The sequence below is a fragment of the Pomacea canaliculata genome, linkage group LG2, assembly GCF_003073045.1.
Source record: "Pomacea canaliculata isolate SZHN2017 linkage group LG2, ASM307304v1, whole genome shotgun sequence".
NCBI classification, from domain to species: Eukaryota; Metazoa; Mollusca; class Gastropoda; order Architaenioglossa; family Ampullariidae; genus Pomacea; species Pomacea canaliculata.
In genome coordinates this window covers 37,615,698-37,632,370 of record NC_037591.1, presented here as the reverse complement: position 1 = coordinate 37,632,370, position 16,673 = coordinate 37,615,698, and the positions used below count along the sequence as shown (strand labels likewise).

The 16,673-nt window shown below is 43.2% G+C and overlaps 1 protein-coding gene across 1 annotated transcript in view; it reads right to left on the bottom strand.

Moving 5' to 3' along the window:
• LOC112556710 overlaps window positions 1-11,859 on the bottom strand; it is a 51,956-nt gene extending 40,097 nt beyond the window's left edge. The window contains exon 1 of the mRNA XM_025225957.1: window positions 9,610-11,859. The gene's annotated coding sequence lies outside the window, so the exon portion shown is untranslated. The remainder of the gene's footprint in view (window positions 1-9,609) is intronic.
• Between the last annotated feature and the right edge of the window lie 4,814 nt (window positions 11,860-16,673).

Genomic DNA, 16,673 nt, shown 5'->3' with positions numbered 1-16,673 from the left:
AACTCCAGTCCACATCGTAGAGCGGCTTTTGTTGAAAAGACCGGAAAAGAATGATTTTCGATAATTTTTTCCTGTACTCTGGTTAAGACTTTGAAACTTCTTTTCCTTTAAGTACATTTGGACGGATCAAGAGATCAGATACTCATTCGAGAGAAAGAAGAGAGTGGTTCAAGTCTGTTTAACTCAGACTTGGCTGCTCTGTTGGCTGTCACATCTGACCAAGATGGGGAGGTACGTGCGGTAGAGGGACCTGTGGAGTGTTTAAGTTGCTCTCTAAGACTTGGTGGCAAATAGCGAAACTTTACTACCATCGATCATTCAAACTTCAAAGCTCTCGACCGATTGATTACAAGTGTACATAGGGGAGCCTCGGCTTGACTTGTTCTGACTTGCTCCCTCCATCGTCAATGCTGTCCTGAATTCTTTCATCATGCAGCTTGCATTTTGCTTCCTTATTAAATCAGACTTAGCTGAGGACAATTTTAATAACTCCCTCTGTTTCAATTTAAAAATTATAATTTGCATTCGTCTGTCGTAGACCGCGCAGTATTGTCAAGCTAATGTCTGTCAATGCAAGTAATTGTTTCTCTTTGTGCATTTTAAATGAAACACATTGCAGACAGACTTACCTTCTATAAAACTATAATAGTAAAGTAAAATTGCAGACGATACAGTTATAAAAGCTTTTTCTTTTGTGCCTATAATGCTCGCGCGGAAGCTTTTTCCCTCGTTGAAGCTCAAGAACTTTGAGATTGTCGAGGAAAGAAAAGGATTCAATTCTTTAGCACTGTTATACACTTGACGGTCAGTGAGTTCGTGAGTTGATTGCTGGATGGATATATGGTTTATATAATAGATAAGTGTTTTTTCACTAAAGGAAAAGGGGTAAGGGGAAGAAGATGTAATAAGGGAAGGAGGGAAAGTGTATTATCATCAGTGTATTAACAATCAGTAAAGAGTAGCAGCATACCTAAGACATGTAAATCATTGCAAAGAGAGATAAGCAAGACATGTACACATGCAATAATTCACACTCGCACACACGTGTGCACAGTTTCATTGTCTACTTGAAACATTACCCAGCGATCACCTATCGATCACTGTTACTACAGTGACACATATGTTCACCAGCATAATTCATACTCTCGAGTTCAGAGCATCGATAAAACAGACACAACAACATCCGACAAGGACCGGACAAATCGCACCATCGTCATTTTTGTTGTGACCTTTGACTTCTCAAACTTTATCCGCGGTATTCGAGACGCACAAGAAGAAATCTCTCGAGAATACAAAGAAGGTAGAAATAAGAGGAAGAAGCCAAGTAGAGAAGCTAAAAATCAGTGCAAGAGCTTCACAAACTCTTGGCTGCAGCTTTGCCACTGGCGGTGCTCTTACTCGCGGTGGTGGATGGTTGGAGTACGAAGCATTTGCTGCTGAAGAGGCGCTGAAAGCAAATAGTTGCTGATGAAACCGCCCAACAAAAGACTTCCGGATGTCAAGAGCAGCAGACGAAAGTTCCAGAGGCAGAAGCGTTGCTGTCATGGCGGCCCCATGGACTGTTTTCCTCTCTCGGTTTGCAGTCTGTTGGTTGTTTTTTTTTCTTTTAAAAGTATCAAATGTTGAGGTTGAGTTACTGATTCACATCTCGAGCCATTCCGTGTTCTAGATGGTGGAGGTTCATAATATTGGCGACAACGAGGTAGATCGACACCAGGTATCGCTGGTGAAGACTTATGTCAGCTACGATGTTCACCGAGAGTCAACCAGGGAAGTTCAAGTGAAGAATGAACCGGAGATATCCTCCCTGACAAAGCTACTAGCGGATTATAGCTACCTCTGAAATAAAACTGCTTTCCAGAGTCAATATAACTTTATAAAAAGAAAGAATACTAAGAATGGAACTCGTAAATTTTTTACAGATTTTTTTTGTTGCAATGATTTGTTTTGGACAAGGTGTATGGTATACAGTCAGAACGGACAGGTGACGAATATAGAAGCTAATTAGCATTCCTAATCAGGTTACTCAGGTTACTCTCGAGATCTGCGAGTGCAGTTTCGTGTTTTATTTACGAAGAGGTCCTGAGTCGAGGAAGGCGATACATGTTAGAAAATTTGTTGCGTACTCCACAAGGTTCGCGATAGTAGATTATTCTTGCATTTTAGGGCGCGCGCGCGCGCGCGCGTGTGTGTGTGTGTGTGTGTGTGTGTGTGTGTGTGTGTGTGTGTGTGTGTGTGTGTGTGTGTGTGTGTGTGTGTGTGTGTTATATTATTACATAAAGGTTGAATATACCTAGATAAACTCTCGTTTTATTTACTTCTTTTTAAATATAAATCTGAAACACGTCCACGTCGGGAAGACGTTTTAGCAAGGACGTGTAAGCGCCGCCATGTTCCCTTAAAGTGGCTCGACTGCTCTAGCGGCCGCCCAGACCTGCCTTCAGCAGACAGCTCACCACTTGCACTGTGCAGGCTAAGGTAACACTGGCAACGAATTGAATGGGTTTTGGCAGGGCTTACATCAATATATGTAGTTACTCTCCGGGATGTGTGACACACGATGCATTTCTGCCATCAACATTCTTTCAGATGATATTTCCTTCGCAAAATCTTTTATGGCGCCGTATTTTTTATATTGTTTCCTTGAAACATCAAGTTGATGTCTGTCAGAATATTTAAATGTCATTTTAATATAGAAAGAAAGCATTCACATGAACATTTAATTTGAAAACACAAAGCACACAAAATCTTTCTTAAGAGAAAAATTTACATTGAGTAAATGTTTTTTTTCTGCCTCCTAACGACACGGTATCTGGAAATTTTTTTTTCTAAAAATTAGATATGTCTACACTGTTAAAAAAAGAAAGGTGAAGTTCAGCTGTGCTAAACATATTTTTACAACCAGCGGTGATGATTTACAACCTTCAGACCAGAACCTTGATTACCCTTCCTTTCATGTGGGTGCCGGGTGGCAGTATGGAGGTCGGTAGGTAGGTGTAAGCCACCAGGTGGAGTGTTCAGTTGGAGCGGTAAGGCGTGCCAAGTCCCTGCACAACCTGCTTGGCATCAGCTCCCAGACTTTGGTCAGCATCTGACGTTCATACCCCATACATCCCTTGCCACCCGAGTTTGCACCCGCTCCCACCTTCCTGTTATTTTTGTCCCATTTCATTCAAACATTTCTCCTGCTGTATCTTTTATCGCTCAACACAAAGCCAAAAATATTTGACACTATCTGGAAACATCCTACTGGCTTGTGGTCTGAACATTTAGATATTGTTGTAGTAGTTCTCGGAATGTAAGCTTGTTTGCTTAATGTTCATTGCTGTTGTCAAGACGCCAGCGTGCATATCATGGTTACAGTGCTTTCGAGATGTTAGATGTGATAAACATAGTCCACCAGCCATTGATCCCACCTTATCTGTCATCGCTGTCGTCGTTAGCAGCTGGAACACTTCACCTCCGGCAGCATCATGAAGTCGCTAACAACTCCCTCAGTTGCTGTTTCCTCGTGAGATCTCTGTTTTATGTATTAGCAACCTCTTGCTAATAGTGATAATAGTCACAACACATTCATATTATATCATTAATATGGAGAATAAAACTTTGATGAAGTCAACAGTCCATTTTATCATCTCATGTAATGAATCATGTTCAACCATCGGACCAAACCCCATTTTTGTGTAATTGTAATTGTACTGATTAGTCGTTAAGAAAATTAATATCCTTGAAGTATCTAAAAAATCTCAGGCAGTGCGAAACACTGATAAAAGCAGAGGTGATATTTTTCATAAAAGAAAACAACATTTTTATGCCTCATTAGAGCGGGAGGAGATGCCAGTATCTGGGACTCAGGAAAGGGAGATAACTGTCTATGAGGTGTTTTAAAGGCTAACCCAAGCCCAAAATCATTTTCAAACCAAGTGTTAAATTTACTAAAAGCATTGATTATCAAACTCTAAGTGGAAAAGAGTTTCGAGTAAGAGGTTGAAAAAAACTTTAAACATCACAGTTCTTATCTGGATTTGAGTCAAAATATCATTTTCCGCAATGTTGGTTGGTTGACTGAACAGCTCCTCATTACTCGGTGCTTTAAACTTACGAATTGTTTGTGGACCTTGGAAATTGTCATACAGATAAACGCATATTTATTTTTTTGAAAGTGAGAATAGTGAATAATGAAAATTCACACTTTGCAACAACCTAATGACAATTCTTGTCAACAAGTTTGAGCTCAGGTTCCTGTTTGACAGGGTTAGTCTTTAACTTAATAAAAAAAGTCAGATACCGTGCTTCAAAGCAAGACATCCACTTGTAACATGAGAGAAGCCAAGCTGGCAGACAACAGAGAGAAGGCAGCCATTACGGAGAGCATCAGGGCAGAAAGGTCACCAACGCCGGCGCAAAGGTTTTCGGGTCGAGTTCGCCTGGCAAGACACCACGGGGTCGTGTTGCCTTTCTATATTTAAAAAAGGGAAGAAATCCCGATAACAGACATATGAGGGTGTGACCAGTCTCATCCAATGTGAAATTATTGACAAAAGCGATTTGTCTCTGTCACTGCTGTTGCTTCCTTCTCTCAAAGTGAGATCTGTTGAAGATGAATATATTTGAAGGAGCAGAGGAGAAGATCCAAACATTATCATCGAGAAAGTTAGTCAGGGAGAGTAAAAAAAAAAAAAAATAAATAAATAAAAAATCGCTCTCTAAGTCTGAGGAAGAGAAAGTCTGATACATTTCGAGGGATGCTACTGGCGAAAATATTCACCTGCTCATCGACAAACTACATGACATTAATTGATGAGCGAGACGAATTTTTGCAAGATTTCTAGCCATTATGAAGAAAAACTTTAAAGGAAAATCGGTAAAGAGAAAAGGAAACATATTTAAAAAAAACTGTCTGGTAAAGTAGCTCGAGAAGGCTACACCACATTTTATTGTTTGTGGAAGATTCTAGCTCTGTTCATGAGCAGACGATAGATGTTTTGGTTAGTGAGGAAAAAAAAAAGTAAACACGAGCTACATTCTCCTCCTATTCGCCATTGAAGTCTACGGTTTCCCTCCCACCTCCTCCACCCGTATATGGCCTTTGCTTGTGATTTCAAAGCGTGGTTGAGGAAGTGATTGTTTGAGACATTTCCATGGTTTACTTGCTGTTGCCAGAGAAACCTCCTCACAAAGTAGTCCTAGCATCAGTGATGGCATAGATATATGAAGCTGCCTGACCTCACACACACACACAATCAGACACACCCTCACATATCCACACAAGCGCACGCACGCATGCTCACACAGAACGCAAAAGCATGCACGCGGCACGTGAGCGCACGCGGCGGTGATAAACAAGAGGATAGAATTGCTTAATTTCGGCAAACAGTGTCTTCAGCAAACGACCTCCATTTGGCTCAGGGAAATGAGATTAATAACCAAGCTGACAGCGTGAAATACTGTCTCATTACAGCTTCCATCCTTGTGGGTGAGACTAATACTACATGTTTGTCCGCGTGTGTGGCTGTATCTGTATATATATCCTTCTCCCTGGTGTGTTCGTTCATCTGCTTCACTCCACTATCTACTCTTTTGCATGTGTGGTGGAATCAGAACACATAAAGGTGGGTTCACAGGATCAAGAGGCATGGAATGAACCCCCTGGTGAAGGAAAAAAACACACATACAATTCTCTCTCTTCTCTCGTCAATAGTTGATAGTAGCAGAAATAATGTAAAACAAAACCAAATAACAAGAAGCCCATTTAAACCACAAAGAACGAGCGGCTGTCTGTCGTTTGAAAACCATGTAGAGAGATTTCCACTTTGAGATCGTCTCGGCTGAGTGCTTCAAGGCTTAAAAAAACAAATGAAAAAGAACAAACTCTGCAGGGATTCGTTGCTGACTCCAGTAGAAGGTGGTACCTGGAATTCTTGAAACTAGAATTGTGGTGTTCACTGTCAAGGGGTTGATCATTTCCTCTCTGAACACCATCTGACACAGAACTTTACTGTTCGTGACCACCAGTTATCTTAATGAAGTCATTTCCAGGTGTGAACATCTACAGGACACAAGCCTCTCATCTTTACTTTGCCAAGCAGCCATGAAGGGAGGGACACTGAGTCCAAACAGCTTCATCGTCCATTGTGATTCCATGCATAAAATTTCAACAGACCCTGTCTTGTTTCTTTTCCTCTCTGTTTCTCTCTCTTTATCCCTAATTATCAGACCATGAAAACGATAACTCTTTTCCACCGAGCACTTACTGTGTCTGTGTGTGGCTTGCTATGCTATTTTTTCCTTAGACAGTAGAGATGTGTCTGTAGTGGAGGGAGTGGTTATTACACCAGGCAGCACCCATAACCCTAACCATATCTATCTTGTGCAGGATATTTCTGTGGAGCTCTTCGAGCCTTACTTTGGTTGGGAAACAGTGTTGTATTTGTTATTGTTGTTATTATTGTTGTTATTGTTGTTATTATTATTCTACAAAATGTTGAGTGAATCTGTTTCTGAATTGGTGTTTGAACTGATGTATGAACTAGAAGGCTGCACACACAAGCATAAATAGAATATGATAATGATAATTACACAGGATTGCAACACTCCATTTATGAAGTTGACACACGAGCGTGCACGCGCTCACGAACACACGATCTCCAGACGAGTTGCTCTCCTAACACCACCATCAAAAGAAAAGGGAAACAACGAGTTCTTAGAGACATTGGAAGCTGCACCAAGCTCTGATCCTCCGACTCCCCCACCTACGTAGGCGGTTGGGAAGTGGTGGTGGTGGTTTGACTGTTGACAGAAACAACAGCCTGTGACAAGAGCTCAGGGCGCTTGTGGAGAAGACGATCGGCGGAGGTGGGAGGACGATAAGACCCTCCCGGCCCTAAGAAAGCTTGCTCAGGCCATAAGCTTGTTTCTGCAAACCCGGCCCTATACACTGTCTCTGGCGCACCTTGTTACTTCGGGAAAGGGAAACAACAAAATCCTCGCATCTCTATCAAGGTTTAGTGTTGAAGGTCGCCAGTTGAGACACGGCTTCGGTCTAGACGAGGATGTTGTGCTTACCGAGGATATCTACCCTGTCATCTTCTGGTCTTGGACCAGCCGTTAAAGGTCCGGAACTGCTGCTTTCGTGAAGATATCTCCTTCCCAGCTATTTTCAAGTACAGGAATATGTTTTTACCCCTTTTATAGGAACAAGAGATATTGGAGATACGCAGTTCAATCACTGTCAATCTAAAAAAAACTATTTTATTACTTTTTGTATCATGGAAGATGTCTAAAGGACCCAATACATTAAGAATAAACACACTGAGCTCATCGGCCTCTTAAAAAGTTCTTTCAAAAGAATGTTCTAGACTGTAAAGCCTTCTCATGTTTGACATCTCACTTTGTCTCCACGACGGGCCTCTTCCGTGAACAGGAACAAAATCCTTGACGCCCGCTGACTGCGGTACATCCGACACAGGCAGGCCAACATCAGCTTCCAGAGAAAATGTTTGGCAAAGAGGAACATGAACTGAGAGCATCGTGTGTGTACTTAAGGCAGTTAACAGAGTTTGATAAGATGTTAAGATGACATGCCGACTTCCTGTTTAACTCTCGCTGGTCCTTTATGCAAGCCTCACCGATTTCTTTCTTCCTTTGCAAGAATGTTCACCAAGGAGATAACCGCACTTTTAGAAGTACAACAACGCAATTATTTAAATGATGGAAGGTAGAAAACAGAGAATTAACCAAAACAAGCTACTATCCCCCTCAAACAAGAAACAAAACAAACAAAAAATAAAACCCAGCGATGGAGCCCAGTAAACAAATGAACAAACGGCAAACGACAAAACTATTCGACAAGCCAGCCAACCGGGGAACCAACAGACGAACGTCCAGCAAGCCTTTCACCCAAAGAAAGGCAGACTAAGAGAGCAGTCTTAAGTTGTTGGACAATAATAAGAGCAGCAATGGACTATTTGGTTAGAATACTAGAGCACCAAAAAGCACTCCGGTTTGCTACCTGTGTGATGCAGCCAACACACCTGTCTGGACTGGTCACCTGACTCCATAGTGAATTGGGAAAACTGTGAAGCAACGAGAGTGACACGAGAAGCAATCTCACACTAAAAATAGTCCCGAGAAAGGTGTGGTTTGTAACATCTCCCACCCCACTAAAAATATTTTAAAAAGTGCTAACCGTTAGCGAGAGCAGCATACCGATGACGATTGATCCTCGGACCCGCTGTTCCAGTTTATTGGCGCGAGGGTCGCCGCATGTTTCATCAGATGCCATAAACAACTCCGGTGTTATAAACAATTCAAACACTCAGGCGGGTATGCGACATTCCTCTGCACCCATTACACGACTCCCACGTTCACCTTTTTATGTCTCATCGATATGAGTAATCTATATCTTGTGGTGTGTATTTGACTTGTGATGATATCCTAGTAAATACTTACTTTGTGATTATGCTCAGCACGTGTGTGTGTGGCACTAACATTTATCATGGTGTGCACCTGACCACCGAGTGTGGGTAGAACTATGAGGTGTGACTGTATTTTGTTTTAGCTTGTCACTTATGTAAGCACCCAATAAAGAACAATTTATGTCTGTATTGTGGACATAGGTAAACCGCTCGTTACCAAGCACCCGGTCTGATGAATACCCTTAAGACAAGCGTGGAAAGCTTTTCTCTATTCTCTGCAAGCCAAAAATTTGATAAATGGTCAACCATGGAAATAGCAGCTTGGAGTCAAAGAAGAACAACGAATTTTTTCCTGTGTGAAGCGGGTATATATTTAAAAAATATTTATAGGACCGAAACATTAAGGGTAGGTGGAGGTCTGAGTTTCGAAATGCTTATATTAGGATGGGACCTCTCTGAGGTCTCTTTACTGTCTCCGTGACACCTATTTACTGTCACTTGTTCTAACTTATTCTGTTAGTAGACACGCACTTCCCAACGGCCAATTCTCAGTCAGTAGAACCCTCAGGGTCTTCCTCATATAAGATTTCAGACAGGGTAGGTGTCACTTGATTATCTACCCGATTATCTCCTCCAGACCGCCCCTTACTCGCTCTGTGCGTCTGGTGACAGTTGACAGGCATTTTCTGTCTATCAGAGGGAAGGACCACCAATTTTTTATGAGTCCTGCCTAATTTTAACCGTCAGATGTTTTTTCCTCCCCCTAGACGCTTGGGGAATAGATGAGCTGCTTCGTCTTAATGAACTGAGTGAAACCCAGTCATGTGGAATAAAAACAGGCTGAAAGTGCCAGGGGACCCGCCGAGTCGATTGCTGTCAACTTTTCCCTGTATGTCCTGCTGGGAAATCTTCCAGCCATCGGGTTTGAGACAAGAACAAGCTTATTTGCCGCTTACTTTCTTGTGGCTCAATATTTTATTAATTAAATCATTACACCAAACTGCGACATCACAATCAAGAAAAATGTAACCCAATCTACCAACACTTACCATCCGTCAGTAAAACTCATTTCAATCAGTCTAAAATTTTCTGAAAGCTAAGAAAAGGACACAAAATAAACTTTTATGAAAAATAGGAGAAAACGAAGGAAAAAGGGGAGGACAGACTTGAGCAACAGATTGAATTTTCTTACCGTCGCTGTTGCCTGAATCTCAGAAGGACGACCTCTGACCCTCGGATGTCTCCAGGGCTCCTCGCACAAAGTTTCTTTCCGCGCTCGTGGGAAAAGAATGGCCACCGTAATGAGATTTGTCATAGACCTGTTGTTCTTTCTTTTCCCTGGCGCAAACCTTTCCCTCATTCGTGCACAACCAAGTTAATCTGACAGAATGGGGGAAAAAAAAGTCCGGAGTCACAAAAAACTTCTTGTCCTATGGCTGTAGAGCAGCTCGAGGCTCAGGGAAGTACATCAGAAAGTTCGTGAAAGTCGAGAGTCACGTGGTTAGCAAGAAGACATGCCGTTGGAAGATGGAGGACGTGAAAGAAGCCGTTGGCACCAGTTGTCGAGGGGTTACAAGTAAATCACTGGGAGGCCAGGTCCAGCAGCATCACTGTTCTGGTCGAATCTGCAGTTTGGGGAAACTTTATTGGGAAATATTTAAAATTTCTGTTGTAGGAAATATCTGATCCTGAGTCTTTACCACAATGCCACGAAGAACCTCCGCGAGAATAAAGTATAAAAGGAATTAAATCAGTCAGCAGGTTTTGAAGAGGAATTTTAAAAAAAATAAAGTTTTTTCACACAGTTTTTTTAACTGAAGATGTTCTTAAATGAAATTTATACTTGCTAAGGTGAAATTTTCATTCTCTGGTCACTGCATGGAGTCGAATGTCGTCTTTTGTTGACGGAAACCTGTTTTGTCTCATCATCCAATTTTCTCACATTTACTTTCTGTCAGATAGACTGAGCGTGCATAACTTTCCAAGACAATTCTCCACGAACATCTGACGAACGAAGTTTTTCCCCTAGAAAAGTAAGAAGAAAGAACTGTGTAACTTCGCGACATACACTTCAAGTCCTAGCAGGAGACAGTTCGCCGACTCGGCACCGAAGCCAGAACGAGGCGACGATGAGCGGTGAGAAAGGATGGATTGGGGAGAGCCGGCAGGTAGTGCCGATACTGATGGTTATAACGGTCCTGGAGTCCGCCGCAGCTACAGCAGCAGCAACAGCAGCTGATACGGACACGACGTGGAAGGCGTTGCGCTTGCGTGGCGTTGCGGTGCTGTGCGCCGCCTGCTGCAGCGGGTCTGATGCACGCCGTGTGTTCACGGAGGTTGGAGGGGATGGGGAGGAAGGTCTGTCAACCAGGGCCTGCGCTCAGTGGCTGTTATAAACCTCGAGCCCCACGTCGGCGCCGATCACCGCCTCCACCACCATCACCACCACCACCACCTCCACCACCACCATGACAGCTGCAGCTTGAGAGCGCGCGAGCAGACAGACAGAATCGTAGTCAGGGGCTGTGGCCGGCGGTCGAGGTTTTATTAGTCGACCTTTTCCTTTCTGAGGTGTCCCTCCCCACGTACTTAAAGACTAGAGATCAGGTTGACGGTCGTGGCCAGGACATCGTTACCTCCGTGTCCTGTGAGTGTCGAGCTCTTCATGAGCAAGGATCAAGTCGTAGGGACATCCTCCCTGTCTGTGGTTGGGGGCTCGACATCATCCTTCTGGGAAACTAGCCTCGTAACCACAAACTTGCACTGGGTCCTGCATGGGACTGGGGGACTTCATTCCTATTTCTGTCGGTGCAATAACCGATCCCACGAGCTACATTCTGTAGCTAGGTAAATATTTGGAGAGCCGGGGTTGGGGGAGAGAGGACCACACGTTCTTTGTTTCTAGACGGCGCCGGAAAAGCTTTGTAAAACAATTGATAAATAAATGGCTTTTCCTTGAGCACATATGTTGGGAAAGTATGGCAGTTCGCTTTTAAAAAAAAAAAAAAAACAACCTGCAGTTTGTGGCCTGTGGTCAGCTGCATGACATACCCCTAGACGCTAAGGTTGACGTCTACCCGCGACATTTTGTCTTTCTCAGCTAATATCAGTCGGGGATGTTTTGAGACAATTATGGGTAGATCGTCTGCACTTGCTTCCTGGTATCTGTCTGCATTGATGTGAGAGAGAAAAGAAAAAGAAGAGAGAGAGAGAGAAAGGGCAGACAAGCGTGAGTCTTTGATCTTTTGTCATCTCAAAGGATAGGGGAGATTGATTTCTTGAATATGCGCAAGTTTCTCAAAGGAGCATGTTGCCAGTCAACCTGGGATACACCGAACACACTATGATGATGATGATGTATTCTGTGAAGGGATGTCCTCTAGCTGACCCAGCTGTTGAACCTGACCTGACTTGACCTGACCTGACCTGACCACTTCACGTTTTCAGCCCCTAGAATAAACCTTAATGTTTCTGAAATGATCATGATTAATATAATTGTGGCCCTTAATTTTTTGTGATTAATACCAGGCAAGTTCATACGTGAATTATAATCGCAGAAATGTTTAGAATCGTGTAGAATCGTGTGAAATATTAAAATAAAAGAATCAGGAATTCTTTTAGAAGGAAAGAGAAAAGCTGTACTATTTAGAATAAAAAATACTTTAGATAATCTCACATTTGAAACTTGTGTACATCATTTCGTCGCCTAATTATAATACAGAATAGGAACTTACTTTCTGTTCAACTTAAAGAAATGTATGTCAATGGACACTTGCGCTTGCGGGAAAGTAAGAACATACAGGTAACACTTGATCTCTGACCCCTGTAGGAGGATGCTCCATCTGCTCCCTTTTCGTAGAGAATCCATCATGTCGCAAGGTGTTTTCTTGAAGTTAAATTCGAGTGGAGATGTGAAGTTGCCAGGGGTGAGAAACAAAAAAAGAAAAAGAGACGAAAGAATAAATCTTAGATAAACCAATGTCACATTCAGTGCTGCTGAAAACTGTGAAAAATCTGAAGTGATGAAAGACAGAAAGAGAAAGAAACGTTGAAGAAATAGAGAGACTGGCTTTGCACGCTGAACGTGTAGCGCGGTGAACAAAAGGCCGCGGGTTCGTGTCTCACCGCTGTCGATCTATTACCACGCTTGTTCGGCTTCAAGGCCTCAATGCGCATGCGTCGATGAAGGCTTCGCGGAGTGATCTTTCGATTTTGGGTGAGATGCTAAACTGGGAGGAGGATAGCTCCCCCTTTGTAAAGTTGATTATCTCTCAGGGCGATAGGAGCCATGCGTCTCTCGACTGTAGAGGGCGCTGTTTTGTAGAGCCAACGGAAATTTGGCAGCAGCGTGCCGCACCCAGTTGTGAAAGTTCTGGAAGGCGCAGAATTTGAATGATGGCCGTTTCAGCAGAATCGGATGTTGCCACCATTTACGGCGCATGGCGTCAGTGACAGTCACGAGAGCTTTCTTCATTGAGACTGATGACACAGGCCAAGCCAACCAGTTTTTTTACAGGACAGAGATCTGTCACAGTCGCAGAATGAAGAATTTTAAAATCAAAGCACGATCAAAACTCTTTAGCGACATTTTAAATGACATCCGCTGCGGCAGTCATCAACCGAAAGCAACCTTGTTTTCCTGGGGTTGGAACTCCCAGGACCGCAAAGTTATCCCGGGGGTTGGCAGTCACCCTCAGATGTTGGCAGAGACCTGCGAGGTTGAGACCTACGAGGTGCTGACCCTGTCTTGTGTATGGTCCTAGCGACTGTAGGTACTGAGCGAAAGTACAGCAAACCCTAGGTGTACGAATGTATCTCTTCTTCGTGATTATGACCCCTGAAGGTGTGAAAGTATATTTATCCTTCTGGACTGCGCCTTGCAGATATTTCAATAATCCTGAATGGAAATTATGTACGAATGTGTGGAAGAATGTGTATATTTTTACCTCACACCCGCTGTGGTCTTGTATCTCCCCAAGGTGGAAATTATTTCCCTCGCTTTTTCTTTTAACTCTCGTTTCAAAGCTTTGAAGTATATTCCAAAATAGCGGTACCCGCCTTGTGAAATCAGTGGCTGTGGTTTCCTTTCTGTTGAGCTCTCTCTCTCTGTGTTTATGTGTGTGTGTGTGTGTTGGGGGGAGATTTTCTTCATAATCTTATTCGTACGAGAGATTTTATTTCTTCAGCATGTGGCTTTTATTGGCCGTCGTCTGCCTTCTGTTTGCACTCAGACAAGATGCTGATTTCGAGGAGCTCACTACCTGCACGCACACCTCCATGTTCAGGTGTAAAGATTCCAATCTGCTCATCTTTACCTCAGAAGCTCTCTAGGCTACAAGCACGATTTAATCAAGATCATTCCTTGGCTTTCATTCACACTATCTCTCTACCTCTCTTTCCTCCAATTGTGCACGCGCGGCGTTGCGAGACATGCGCATCAAGCAATCCGTCTTCACTGCTTGTCTCCCCCACATGTCCACATGCACATGCATGATCTATAATCTTCTCCACGCAGTTCCGCTCTCTCGCACTCTCTTCACTGTAACGATGTTTTGAGCATTTAAAAAAAAGTAAAAATTAAAAAAAAAACACAGAGCCGACGACGCCCGTCTCCATTTTTTGATGTTATTCATGTTCAGGACCCGCCAGCCCCTCACGTGGCTCTCTGCCATGGAGTCACATCTGAGAGACTTTATTGCCGATGCCGGGCCCGTTTCCTCTCATGCGCCGACCGTTTATTGCGTGTGAGGTACGGGGAAAACAACAACAAACATCAGGAAACCAACATAACAGGAAATCGTAGGACACAGTACGTACACTCGGGGGAAACAAGCCTCGACCTGGAATTCTCAGGGGATCGGCAGAGCCTCGCCACCGCAACCATTGGACAACAGTGAAAAGCCAGAGGGTTTGTTAGCAAACTTTGGCTCTTCAAAGATGATTCTGCCAATGAAGCTGCAGACGACTTCGCTCTGGTCTGTCTTTATTCTCTCGTCGTAAACGTCAGGGAGAGCACGAGGGCCGTGTCCCTCTCATTAGACAATGGGCACGAGGCCGGGTACATGCTCGTTGAGGGCCCTGTAGTGTACACAAAAAGACAACAATTTCAGATAAGGCAAGCACTAACATTTTCCAAAATAACTGCTGAATGGTTTAATGGAAAAGGCGATAACTTCGCAAAGTTGCAATTACCATACACATCTTCCAAAGCCAAGAGCTCCCTGGAAAAACGAGTTCCAGTTGGAAAAAAAAAACAACAACTGGAGCGGATCAATGCCAAAACTAGAACTGGATGCTAGAGGCAGAGAAAATGTAACCACTTAAAAAAATTAATTAAAATGGCAAGAAAAAAAAGATGGCAGTAAAAGCCAGGTTGTTGAAATATCAGAAAGTAGAGGGAGAGAAGTCGTGTGGATGTGTACAGACAATCACATGCATTCCTAGCATCTTGTAGAGAAGGTGGGTAAACCCCTAAATCCCTAGACTTACACCTTAGCCACCATCCTTCACCAATATGTCTGGTAGTTCACTTCACCTACACATCAAGCTTCCATGATTTATGTTCCCTCCACACTTTTCTTTTTTTGCTTTTCCTCTTTGGAACTTTTCTCAGGAGCTTAAAGTTTGTAAGAATCGCTTTTTTTCAGGTTTTATGGTAGTGGAGTGAAAAGTTTATTCCTTTTTTTCGTCCGGTGATGTTTTCGACCGAAAAGGTTTCAAACATTACTCGACTATATGACTTCCATATTGTAAGTTATTGTATGAGTTAGCAGAAAATAAACTTCACAGGAAATGTAATTTGAAAACTCACAAACGAGAGACGAGGTTGAAAATTTTATGAAGGTGACATGACACATAAATGGGTTTAGGCCTTGGAAAATTATTTTTGAAAATTTGGTATTTCTTTTAGGACTTGTAGTTCCAGGGTTTCCTATGCTAATCCTTTTATACTTTATAATGCATTTCTGTGTTGTTTCTGATAAAAATTTTGTTTACGTGTCTCTAGTATTTAATTAGAGTTTGCATTGATTAATAGCTTATAGGGAGTTGGTTTGCCATAGTTTATCTCTTTCTCACATTGTTTGATCTTAAAAAACACTAAAACATTCTGACAGCAAATAAGTCGTTTTTTTTAAAAAAAATTGAAGATCATTGCGAGACTTGAACTGCGTGTAAAAGAATCCAAACCACTCCACTTATTATCGCCTTTGTCATGTCATTCATGAATGTTTAGTGATGTACATGAAGCTGACATGAAAGTTTCGACTTTGAAGCATGTTTGTGGGGAAAAGTGTTAAGATGATGAATAACCGAGCTAACTCCCACAGCATGTTGGGGAGGGAAAAAGTTGGTGGTGGCATGTTACAATCGTAAAATATAGCCTTGTCCTGCAAAGGGAACACGCCATTGCTGGTGTAATTGGCCTCAGGCAGCAGCAAAAATTGGATGATTCTCTTTCATTTTCAAGACATTACTGCAAGTCCCTTTTCTGCTTCGCTCGCACCTCCCGACTCCCACACCCTCGTCCAAATTCTCCGCAACTTTTTTTTCAAGAACACGAGGCAGGGACCCGAGTGATGGCCGGGGATTAGCCGCATCCTTGCTGCTAGGTGGCGCTGCTTACCCTCGATAAACAGGGTGGGGAAGGCGGGGCGGTGGGGTGGGAGACTGCATGGTGCGCATGACCGCACGTGTTCAGGGACGTGATGAGTCGCCGCCATGTTGCGCCTGCGCGGTTCCTGTCTTGTGACCTCGTGACATTGTGATCTTTAAAACGCATTACACGCACGCGCGGCGCGGAGGAACATGGCTGTCGTCCATCCCTTGCGCGCTCCGCCACCCTCTACCCTCGCCCTGCTAATGACCCTCCAGATCCAATCACCTTGGCTCGGCGCTGCCTGGCTGCACGTGCGCGGCTGGGTGGGTGACATTTGGGTGATGCTCCTTGGCTTTCGGGTGTTTTCTAAAAGAGATTTTCATGCGAAACTTGGCGCATGGTTAAAGAAAAAAGTCAGTGAAATGGTAATTTTAACTCAAATGATAGATTGCGACATTCTGGATCATATCCGATTTAACAATTGTTTATTTACAATCAGAAGGTTGTTGTCTAGCATTTAATCTCACTACCATCACTGATGCTTCTCCTCTTAACCAGTGTTTGGAAAGTGAGAAAGACTGTGTACTTTGTCTACAAGCACGGAAAATACTACACTCCGTCACACGGGTATCTACCTGAACTGACCACAAAGTTATCCA